The sequence below is a fragment of the Crocodylus porosus genome, unplaced genomic scaffold (genome assembly GCF_001723895.1).
Source record: "Crocodylus porosus isolate Cpor-Errol unplaced genomic scaffold, CroPor_comp1, whole genome shotgun sequence".
In the NCBI taxonomy this organism is placed as follows: domain Eukaryota; kingdom Metazoa; phylum Chordata; order Crocodylia; family Crocodylidae; genus Crocodylus; species Crocodylus porosus.
This window is the reverse complement of record NW_017728907.1, coordinates 52,534,291-52,545,533: the sequence shown is the minus strand read 5'-3', so window position 1 is coordinate 52,545,533 and position 11,243 is coordinate 52,534,291. Positions and strand designations below refer to the sequence as shown.

General features: G+C 46.8%; 1 protein-coding gene across 2 annotated transcripts in view; it reads left to right on the top strand.

Annotated features, from left to right (window-relative positions):
• TTC39A (tetratricopeptide repeat domain 39A) overlaps positions 1-11,243 on the top strand; it is a 92,686-nt gene that overhangs the window by 8,300 nt on the left and 73,143 nt on the right. Inside the window, exon 1 of one of the 2 annotated variants that reach the window (XM_019531406.1) lies at positions 5,854-5,877. The exons of the other annotated variant lie outside the window; for it this stretch is intronic. The gene's annotated coding sequence lies outside the window, so the exon portion shown is untranslated. Of the gene's footprint in view, positions 1-5,853; positions 5,878-11,243 lie in introns of those variants that run through there. 2 annotated transcript variants of the gene reach the window in all.

Sequence of the window (11,243 nt, the reverse complement as noted above, 5' to 3'; positions counted from 1 at the left end):
ACAGCATGAAAGCAAGGAGAGGCTGAGAGGTGGCATAAAAGGGGAAATGGAATTGGGAGGAGATCAGGAAACTAGTGGGGGTGGGAGGGCTGGAGGGTACAGAGATAAATAACTAAGAAACCTGGAGTTGTTGATGGGCAACAGTTAAGAGATGCCTAGATGACATAAAGGCTGAGGGGGAGATACCTGACAATGGGAAGTAGAAAGTGGGTCTCCAGGGCTGATCAGTGCTGGTGTCTGGATAGGATCAGGTCAAGTTTGTGTCAAGTCAGTTTTGCCTGCTGCCGTAATTTATAGTTGATGGTATTACCTGTGACTTAACGCTAAATGCTGGGTGATGGTTAAAGAACCTGATAGCCTCCAGGGTGCCAGTGGTTTTAAACAGAAGTGCAAGGGACTTAGATGGGGGCACTAGTTTTATCCCTGGCAGAGAAAATGTCACCAAAAGGTTATAGAGTCAGTGTAGGAGTGGAGCCCTGGCAGCCGGAAAATGGATGATCTTTGCTCTGGCAGCTCCTGCAGTCAATGTGGTTCCAACCATACTGGCACCTGCCTTTCATTTGGCAAGACCAAGAGGGGGACATTGGTGTGTGAACAACACGGTGTCTCCATGTATGCTGCCCAAGCTTTTGTGCCCTGGAGGGGTCACTTCAGCTTCACTTTATCTTTCAAGATGTTCAGCAAGATGATGCCTCGCTTGGTGCAATTCTGCTGTCTTGTGAGGCAGATGGGTACCTACTATGGGATTGTCAAGTCAAGCCTAGAAGGAAAGTGAGACAGCCAGGGCCTGCCCCATGCAGGTCTTCATGTTAATCCTTTTTTTTTAAGTTGGGTAGAAATTTTTTACTTGGCCAATGATAATAACATGTGACTTTTTTTTTTTACAGAAACCCAAGCCAATGAGTAAGGTGCTGCTTCATTATGAACAAGTGTGCTCAGCTCTCCTGGGAGGAATTGGAATAATTGTGCCTCATAACTAGGGACCCACTGAATTCAAGGTGGCTGCCTGTTGATTTTGCTGGCAGAATGCGGAGCCTGGTAGCCATTTCATGGGCAGAGCGTGGCAGGCCCCTGCCCATACCTCTGATTGACCAAGGGGCCCCGGTGGCCCTGCCTTTTGCTGCTGATTGGCCCTCATTTCCCTTCCCTCCGGGGAGCCAGCATTTTATTTTCAGTAATATTTTTTCCCCCACAGATTTTTCAGGCATTGCTCACTTTTTGTGGGCAGTATCAGGTTTTGTGAGAGAGCAGTTGTGGTAAGTTCCTGCTCATTGTTCATACTTACTTGAATGAACAAAGGTGTAGGCTGAAAGCCTATCCAAAAAAATCACTTTGGTACCATACCCAGCACAGAAATCCCTACAAAGGGAATGAAGATAAACTATACAAACTATTATGTAATAAGTTGTGCCTAATTTATTGGCTTGGTGCCTAGGGATGAATTGATATACTAAGTACCTAGATTGCCTGTTGAAGTTCTTTCTCTCATACAATATACTGTATTTACTCAAATACAAGACTACCCTGATTATAAAACAAATCCCCAATGATCAAATACTGTGTAATTTATAGATTTATGTATTTGTTGTTATTTATAATTTTATAAAATTTATAAATTTGGGAATTTATAAAATAGTTATAATTTTCCAGGCATAGAATCTAATTATTGGAGGTTTGCTTTGAATTTGTCCTTTTCCCACTACTACAACAAGGAACATAAATCTGGGGGGCCAGGTAGCCTCCTTGCCCTCTGCAGCCTCTTATTGTCAGACCTTGTTCTCTCTGAGCACATGGAAATGAGGAGCAAATCTGAAAACCCTGCCCTTAAAAGACAGATAGTGGTGGTAATTTGCATATAGTACCCATAGACTTAGTTGATCCGGAATTGATGCATCTTACCTTTTTTGAAACTGCGGCAAGTTTTAGCACAGGTATTCTATAAGCACATTTTTAAGCAGTCTTTGGCACCTACTGATGTGCACGATATTTGATCGAAGCCAAAAGGCTTAGGATTTAGCGTATAGTTCATTGGACTGGGCCCCAGCAGAGCCAATAGCATTTCAAGCCATAGTGACCCTGCCACAAAGGATATGCATACTAATTAGCCCCCACTCCCTATGGAAATTGAGTGTTCTTTTCATGAATGCTGGAATCTTCTAAAAATTTATATGTAGGTGAGTGTGCGGGGCGCGAGCCAGGTTGTGACTGTTGCCCCGGTGGGTTCTATCTCCTGATGTTAGTTTGCGAGAGGGAGAGGTAGACTTGTAACGATTCCAGAACATTTTATTTGATCTCTTACTTATGCACCACGGGCGTGGATGTGGCTGCGCAGGCGGTTACACTTGGGTCCGTCCTGGTTCGAATAAGGGATGAATGAAAAAACGATGGATCCGAGAACGAGAACGAACGGATACGATCAAGTGCACAAATGATTGCCTGATGGTTCCCGAGGCAGGAGAAGCTGTGGGAAGCTGGCCAGGCCTGCCCACTGAGCGGTGACTGCTCTGGCTTCTTCTCTAGCAGACCCTGGGCGGAAACTCCACCCTGGCTTTTATAGGGCGGATGACAAGCCCAATTTCAAACCCCCGATTGGTCACATTTTCGCATTAAGATGTTTGCGGGTTTTTCCACAGGGGACGGGGTTTCCCTGGCACATGGCCAGGGGCCATGCAGCAAGCCAAATAGCGGCTTTCCAGATTGTGAGGAGAGTGCTTGGCAGCATCTGTTGCTGGGCAAAGCTGGCAGAGTCCAGCTGGAGTGTGACAGTGAGGTGCAGGGCAACCTGTTCTGGCTTCACCTCATGGAGTGCAGGGCCACACTGAATATATGCGACAGGCTCAGAGAGGGCCTGGCAGAGGGATTCTGGGTGAACTTTTTGGGGCCCTGTTTAATGCATTCAATGGGCACTGCTATATATCTTACTCAGATTGGCTGTGCTAAGCTATTCCACCAGCGAGGTCTTGTCTATCAGTGCTCCAATTAAAAACGGGCAAATTCCAGTCAGCAACAATGGGAGAATATTGGCAGGGTTTGGGGTGCCTTCAAGTCCACCATTGTCAGCACCTGCAAAGAGATGCTTGGATTCTTTACCAGAAACCATCAAGACTAGATTGATGAGAACAATCGGGAGATCCAAGAATTGATTGACTGCAAGTGCAAGGCCTTTTCTGCTTGGCAGAATGACATCAGCTCCAAGCAAAAGAAATTGAATCATCAAACAAGCCAAGGCAGAGGTCCAAAGGAGGACCCGCAATGTAAAGACCAGATGGAGGAAGACAAGGCAAAGAAGATTCAACATCTTGCTGACATCCACAATGTACGTGGTCTTTTCAGTGCCATCAAAGCCATTTACCGTCTGAGCACTCAGGGACCAACCCCCTTAAGGCCTAAGGATGGAGGAGACCTGATGAGGACAGGGGAGCCATCAATGCCCATTAGAAGAAGCATTCTGAAGACCTTTTAAGTTGAGACTGTGCTGTTGATGAGTGTTCTTAACTCTATCCTGTGACACCCAGTCAAAAATGATCTCTCCAACCCTTGATGAGGTGAGGAAAGTCATTGGGCAGATAAAGAATGACAAGGCATGTGGAGCTGATGGAATCCCCACCAAAATCTTCAGCAGGAGGGAGAGGAACTCATGTTATAGTTTCATGCCCTCGTTGTAAGAATCTGGAATGTTGAGAAAATCTTAGATGATGTCAGGGAGACGATGATCATGACAGTCTTTAAGAAAAGAGACAAGTCTGACTGTAGAAATTACAGAGGGATCACCTTGCTATCCACAGCAAGAAAGGTCATGGCAAAAACCCTCCTGAACCGTCTCCTTCCACTTGCTAAAAGCTCCTCCTGGAATCTCACTGTGGGTTTAGGGCATCAAGAGGAACAATTGACATGATCTTCACTGCTTTCCAGCTGCAGGAAAAATGCTGGTAACAACATAAACCCTGCTATATGGCTGCCTTTGACTTCACAAAAGCTTTCAATTCTGTCAGCCAAAAAGCACTATAAAGGATCCTTCTGAAGTGTGGATGGCCACCAAAATTTACCTACATTCTTTGTCTGTTTCATGATGATATGTGCGTGGTGGTTCTCAATAATCGCTCTATCACAGATCCCTTTGAGGTTAAGACAGGAGTTAAGCACGTCTGTATCATTGCTCTAATACTCTTTTCAATATTCCTTACCATGATGCTACATCTGACCACCAACAGGCTTCCAGTTGGAGTGTAGCTAAATTTACTGGTAAGCTGTTTTACCTCAGCCAACTCTGAGCCACAACCAAGACCACCCTGACCTCAATCATCAAGTTTCAGCACTCTGATGATGCTGTAGTGTGTGGACAGGGAATTATTTGGGCTGGAGGACCACTGTAGGAATTTGGATGAGCTATTTCAGGCCAGGGAGTGTGGGGGGCTTAGGGGGGAAATGGCAATTGATCCTATCTGGTCCAGGCCCGTCTACCCTGTGCCCACTGCTAGGGCCACGGGATGGAACAGGCAGGTGGGGACTCTATGGAGACCACTTGAGACCACTGCAGTCTGAGTGTGCTTGGCTGGGTGACTGGGATGGGGTCATGGGTGAGTGGAGAGCAGTGTCCGGAAGCAGGATGGGAGCTGGAGCAGGACCAAGATTGTGGGGCCAAGGGCCAGGGCAAAGCCACTATCTGCTTCCCACATGAATAAATAAAATCTGTGGTCCAGATAAAATCCCTTGCTGGGTTGGATCCAGCCTGTGGGCTGTATTTTGCCCACTCCTGCTGTAGTGTGTGCTCACTCAGAGGCAGACGTTCCAGTCAATTGTTGATATTGTTATTGAGGTATACAAAAAATGGGATTGATGCTTAATATTCAGAAGACTAATGTCCTCCATCAACAAGCTTTTAACAAGCAGACCCCAGCTCCAGTACTTCACGTTCATGGTGAGACTCTGCAGAACATTATTTTCCATATCTCAGAAGCCATCTTTTGCAGAAGGCTGATATCGACAAAGAAATCCAGTGCTGTCTCAAATGTACAAATGCAGCCTTCAGATGCTTTCGGAGATGGGTTTTTGAAGATTGTCTTATCAGATCCAAAGCCAAGCTCATAGTTCATCAAGCAGTTGTGATCCCCACCTTACTGTATGTAACTGAGACATGGACAATGTACAGGAGACACCTCAGGTTGCTGGAGAAGTGCCATTGATAATGCCTACGGAAGATGGGACTATTGCTCAGGACTGCCCCAAATGGAGGAAGAATTTGCCGCAAGGATCTCTACATGTTGAAACCTTACAATGATAACGAGAGAGAGAAAAACAGAAGCAGCAGACTGAAAAACGGTGTACTGCAAACTGAACCAAGAACCCAGAGCCATGCACTCCACACAGAAAAGTGTGCCTGAGCTGCAACAGAGTCTGTCCAACCTGGATAGGCCTTGTCAGACATCTTCAGACTCAGAGATAAGGCAAACGTGGCAGACGGTCATTCTCAACTGCGAGGGATTGCTGATGATGACTAACTCTCAGAGGCTGCCCCCTGATTTTGCAGGCAGAACGTGGACCTGGGCAGCCATTTCAAGGGTGGGGTGCAGTGGTCCCCCTACACCTCTGGTTGAGGGGCCCCGGTGGCCCCACTCCTTGCCAATGATTGGTTGCAGGGACTGCCTGTTATATAGCTCTGCCCCTTGCTGCTGATTGGCTGCAAGGGCTCTCCATCATGCAGGCCTGCCCCACCCCTCACCACTAATTGGTGGAGAGGGATGGGGCCATATGACAGGTAGTCCCTGCATCCAGTCAGCATAGAGGGGTGGAACGGCAACCGTCTTGCTGGCAGCCGTTTGAGCGGGCAGCCTGGCCCTCTGCCTAGTTCCCCATCCTGGTGAGCTGTGGCAGTGCTCAGTAAGTTGGGGTTTTTTCCCCCACAGATTTCCCAGGCATTGCCCAGATTTTGTAGACAGTGCTGGGTTTTGCAGAATCTGTGAAATCCACAAAATTGCAAATTCGGTAGGTCCCTAATGATGACTTACCTATCCCTGGGGTAAGTTCCCATCAGCATGTTTGCCCCAGATGGGCTGTGTATTTTATAGTCACATTCAGTGTTGGCTGCATTTAATCAGCTTAAATGTCCTTGTTTCCATTACTGAGCACATGCTGCTTTCAGCAGCAGTTCGGAGAGAGGCGAAATATTTAATGTGGTTTCCTTTTGTGTGAATGTAAGACGAGGGGCAGTTTTTCTAATGTTGATTGTGTGGGGGCAGGCAACGGACCTCATCTTATATTGGAGTAAATTGGTAATTACTGTGTGCATATGGATATATAAATATACATAATATATCTACCCACTTTTTTATAACATGAGAACATGTAATTGAAGAAGAATGCACTTTACAGCTGTCCTTTTCCTCCATATAAATGTGTTGGTAGTAATAACAGTTGAGGGGGAAATGTTGTCTTAGCTTTTAGTCATGTATAGCTCTTTTGAGTCCAACTAAGCTTGTATTGGCTTGAAGACAGTGGTATGAGCAAATGCATGTTTTACATGCCAGCAGTTCTCACCAGTTGCTAGCATATTTTTTGAGACTGCTGAACCAGAGAAATAATTCACAGAACTAGGGAGAGTAGAATGATATAAAAAATGCAGTAAAAGGCAAGGATAAATTGTTAAGAAATGTAGCTAATACATTGTATGAGGGGGAGAAAGAACAGATTTCTAAGATGGGCAATTGATGTGGGAGAAGCCTTGAAATCAGAGTAACTGAAAGACAAACAAGAGGTTGGTAGAAGCAAATGAAACCCGACTGCAAGGTGATATGACGACATAAAAGCCAGCATCATTTTTGGCAGCTTATTCAAAGGCCTCATATCATAGGGTGAGGAAGAAATAATCCCAGTGGTTTGAGCACACTAAGAATACAAGATTCAGATCTGGGCACTACTGTACTAATGTGCTAATGACAAACTGAAGGGGAAGAGAAAAGGCATTGTTGGGGAAGGCTGGAAACACTGACTTCCGAAGGATTAGCAGAGCTGTGCTTATGTAGTTTGGGCAAGCAGTCACTATAGGTGGATAGGACTGTGTACAGATACGTGATTGGTATAAATTGAGAGCAAGATTATTTACTGTGTTATGGGGCTATAACTGGGAGGAATGGGTTGGAGTTAGGTTCAGCTGATACTCAGGATGTTAGGGGCATCCTGACACTGAGCTGTACTAGGCAGGAAGCAGTCCCTCAAGAGAAATGATGGAAGATCCATTATTAGGGTCTTTTTAAACTAAAACAGCCAAAAATATAACTGCGGTGTAGAGAGCAGCCAGATGGGAATAGTTTGGATAAGCTTCTGGGGCTTTTCAGTCTTCCAGTACTGTGGTCCTCATTGCTCAGCTTTCACACACTCCAGTGTGACCTTCCCTTGACTCTGCTTCATAGTCTGTTTTGCTCTGATCAGGTCCTTAGAGCCCTGGATTACTCATTTTACCGTGTCTTGTGCTGGGTATTTGTTACAACTAGATAGATGGGAGAGATCCTTGTCTGAGGTAGCTAAATATTCCGTAAGATATTGCCTGTCATAGCTGAGGGAATATTGCATTGTAGAAGTGTTCATGTTCTTTCCTATCACAGCTCATATTCACAGAATAATCTGTCTCAGGACATGTAAAAATAATAACAGACTTTGCAATTCAGAGCCCTCTTCTTCCTTGCAGCAACTGCAGTGCTTGCTTACATTTAAGAGCTGATGGTAAGAAAGCACTGAGGCAACAATACAAATAAATATTCTTTATTTTCTACTTGAGTCAATTCTCTTCATTGCTGGCTATGCAGCAATTCAGCAGAAAATAACCTGGGGGTTATGGTGGGCCACAAATGGTAGTCAGTCCATGTCAGGAACATGAAACTCTTGCAAACCTCACTCTGGGATTGCTGATTGTCAGACACAGGACATGACTCTCTTTTCCTTGCTAGCACTGAGACTGTGCTGGAGTATTGGGCTCAGTGCTGGGAACTACGGTTTAGAAAAATGCTGGCAAAACAGGGACTTCAGAGAAGTGCAGCAGGAATTAGAAGATGTTTAGAAAGCATGACCAGTGAGAAAAGGCTGGTGACCTTGAGGTGTGGCCAGCGTCCAAGACTCAGTATGGTAGACTTGCCATCTTTGGCATGTAAGAGGGCATCATTGCCCTGCTGCCCCATGCAGATTACCTCTTAAATCAGAAGCAATCTCTTTCTCTGGAACTTTTTAAGAACGGGTTAGACAAATACACTGTTGGGAATAGTATAGATATACTTGATTTTTCCTCTTTGCAGGAGTTGGAGTAAGTGATCTCTTGAGGTCCTCCCCACAGCCTTCTTCATTTAAGGGATTCTGTATGGCTTGATACTTGACCTGTCTTGTCAGAGGTGCAGTTTGGCGAGATATATAAAGGATCCTGTGGGAGCTCTGCTTAGATGAGGGGTGAGCAAAATATGGCCTGCAGGCCAGATCCAGCCCACCAGGCACTTTCATATGGGCCACAGACATCCTGCAACAAATTATACCCCGCCCAGCCCTTCCCACAAGGGTGAGAGCAAGGCATCCACTTATATACCCCCCCACCACAGCATACCCTATTGTACCTCGCTCCCACCCTCCCTGGCAGAAGGGCCCGGCTCAGCCAGCAGCAGCTTCCAGGAGAGGCGGCTGCTGCAGCTGCCCTGGGGGGACCTGTTTGGCTTCCCTGGCATCCTGCTCACTTTGGGTGGCAGGTGGGGCAGGGGTGGGGGAAGCTGCAGCTGGATGGGAGCATAAGGCTGGGCCCATGCTGAAGAGGGTGGCAGGAATGTGGAGCTTGGCTGGGCAGGGTGTTGGTGTGGGGACCCCCAGACACTCCCCCACATGGCACGCAGCTGTGGGCAGCAGCAGCAGGCTGGGGCACTGGTGCCTGGCAGTGTGTGGCTCTGGCCAGTGCTGCATGTGGGGACAAGGAGCGCAGCCTGCATCTCTCTTGTGGGGCCTCTGTGCGGCATGCCCACAACTCCCGCACTTGCGCAGCACCGGGGAAAGCCCTGCGCTGGAGCTGATTGCCTTCCCCACCCCCTGCCGTGCAGGTCCTGGAACTCTGCAGGAAAGCAGGGGTCAGGGCTCCCCTCCACTTCTGGCAGAGTCCCAGGACCTGCATGGCAGGGAGCAGCAAAGGCAGCCAGCTCTAGCGCAGGGCGTTCCCCGGTGCCATGCGACTGGAGGAGCTATAGGTGCACAGCGTGGAGCCCCTGCAACAGAGGCAGGCCAGGCAGGCTGCGCTCCTTGCCCCCACATGTAGCAGTGGCTGGAGCTGCACACCAGCCTGTGCTGGGCATGAGCACCCTGAGCACCACTGCCTGCTGCTGCTGCCCTCAGCGGGGGCTGCACACCATGTAGGGGAGTGTGTGGGGGTCCCCACATGTCCCCACCCTCCCTCACACCACAGAAATGCACAACCCCCCAACATACCCTATGCCTCCCACACACACAGCCACACCCCTTGCAGCCCCCCCACACTACCACACCCCACCATATACCCCCCACAGCTCACCATACAGACCCTCTCTGCCCAAGCACACCCCACATCTCCCCATACAATATAGAAGAATAAGACTTTATTTTTGAGTTGTTACGTACTCCCTTCTATATACAGTATGCAAACATACATCATGACGTATTTCTGGGGTGGCAAGGGGAGGAACTTCCAGTGGCAAAGGTCAGGGTTAGGGGGCCAGGACTTCCGGTCCCAATATGGTGACCAGGGGGCAGGGCAGTGGTCAAACTCATGAGGCTCTTGACAGCTCACCAAAACTTGTGAAGTGGCTCTCCAGCTGAAATAATTGCCCACCTCTAACTTAGTCTCTTTAATACAAATATAACACAACATGGAAAGGCTGCCCATGTCCTGGTTTGATATTCCTCAGCACTGAAATAACTGATAGCATTGCAGGCTACCAGTGCAAGGCCACAGCAGATTGTTTGAAAGCCACCACTATATCCAGACAGGTACCAGGGCCCAGCTCTTCTTGGAAATGAGAGCAGCACGAGGGAAGAAGGAGGTGGCGTTAGGAAGGAAGGATAGCCAGAGAGCTAGCAGGCAAGTGGGACATTCCAGTCCAATTCCCAACAACACCGCAAATTTTCTAGCATGTTCAGGAGTGATGTTAGTCTCTCTGAGCTTTTTCTTTATCTTGAAAATGGGGATAATAGTACTCCTGACTTCAGAGGGATGTTGTGAGGAATAAACATACTGGCCAACTTGGAGGTGCTCTAATGTGGTGTGAATGGAGGCCATGAAAGTGTCTAAGAATGGGGTAATTTTGTTTTTTCCCTTTAGCAGTTGCCTTGTAGCTTGTGGTAATTTTTTGAGCTCACTTTAGAGGAGGCTTGACTAAGTGTTGGGGCGTATGATTGGACAAGAGGAAAAGTATTGGGGGAAGAGGAAGAGAAAGGGTGAGCGGATTTGAATAATTTTGTTAAAATAATAGGGATTGCTAGTAACGTACAAGCTGTGTAAATAGGGTGGCTTTCAAAAGAAATGGGTAAGAACTGGAAGGGGGGGAAGAGAAACAGGAACGGGGATCTTTTATTTTTTATTTTTTTAAGTGAAACTTGAGTAAATTAACCAATAAAGGGCAAGAGGCCATAAGTTGAACAACTAAAATGCAAAGGGGAAAAAGCCCATACATGCATGCAACAAGTGGTGCCATACTAATCATTTTGTGTGTCATATCCCTTTTCTTACTTTTTCTTTTTCTGTCATCTTCTGTGGGTTTGATTCAGCAGCTGCTGTCATATTTTCTTTTATTCTTGTGCTTAATCTAACAAGAGGGCATTATATAGCTAATATCTATACTATTTGCAAAATTGAACCATTAGATTGTAAACTCTGGAGGGCAGTAACAGCTTTCCTTTGTGCCTGTACTTGACTGTGTGATTTGGCTCCTAATATTTGTCTGTGTTAAACGAATTAGGCTTTTCATCACAAATCTGTAGGTTTTATCTGTTTTGCAGTTTAGAAAACAGGCAACGAAAGAGTAAACAATGAAGCTAAGCACTTGGAGTGAGTTAGTGCAAGAAATGGAGGAGGAACCCAGGTGTCATTGTTCTCAGCCATATGCCAAAAAGTAGATAGATAAAAAATATCTTCTCTATCCACTAATATGTATATCAACTTTAAAAACTCTTCTCAGCCAGGCTGGCTGACCTGCTCCACCGGGCTTTAAATTAAGCCCGCTGGGGGATGGGGGGACTACTGCCACTGCTGG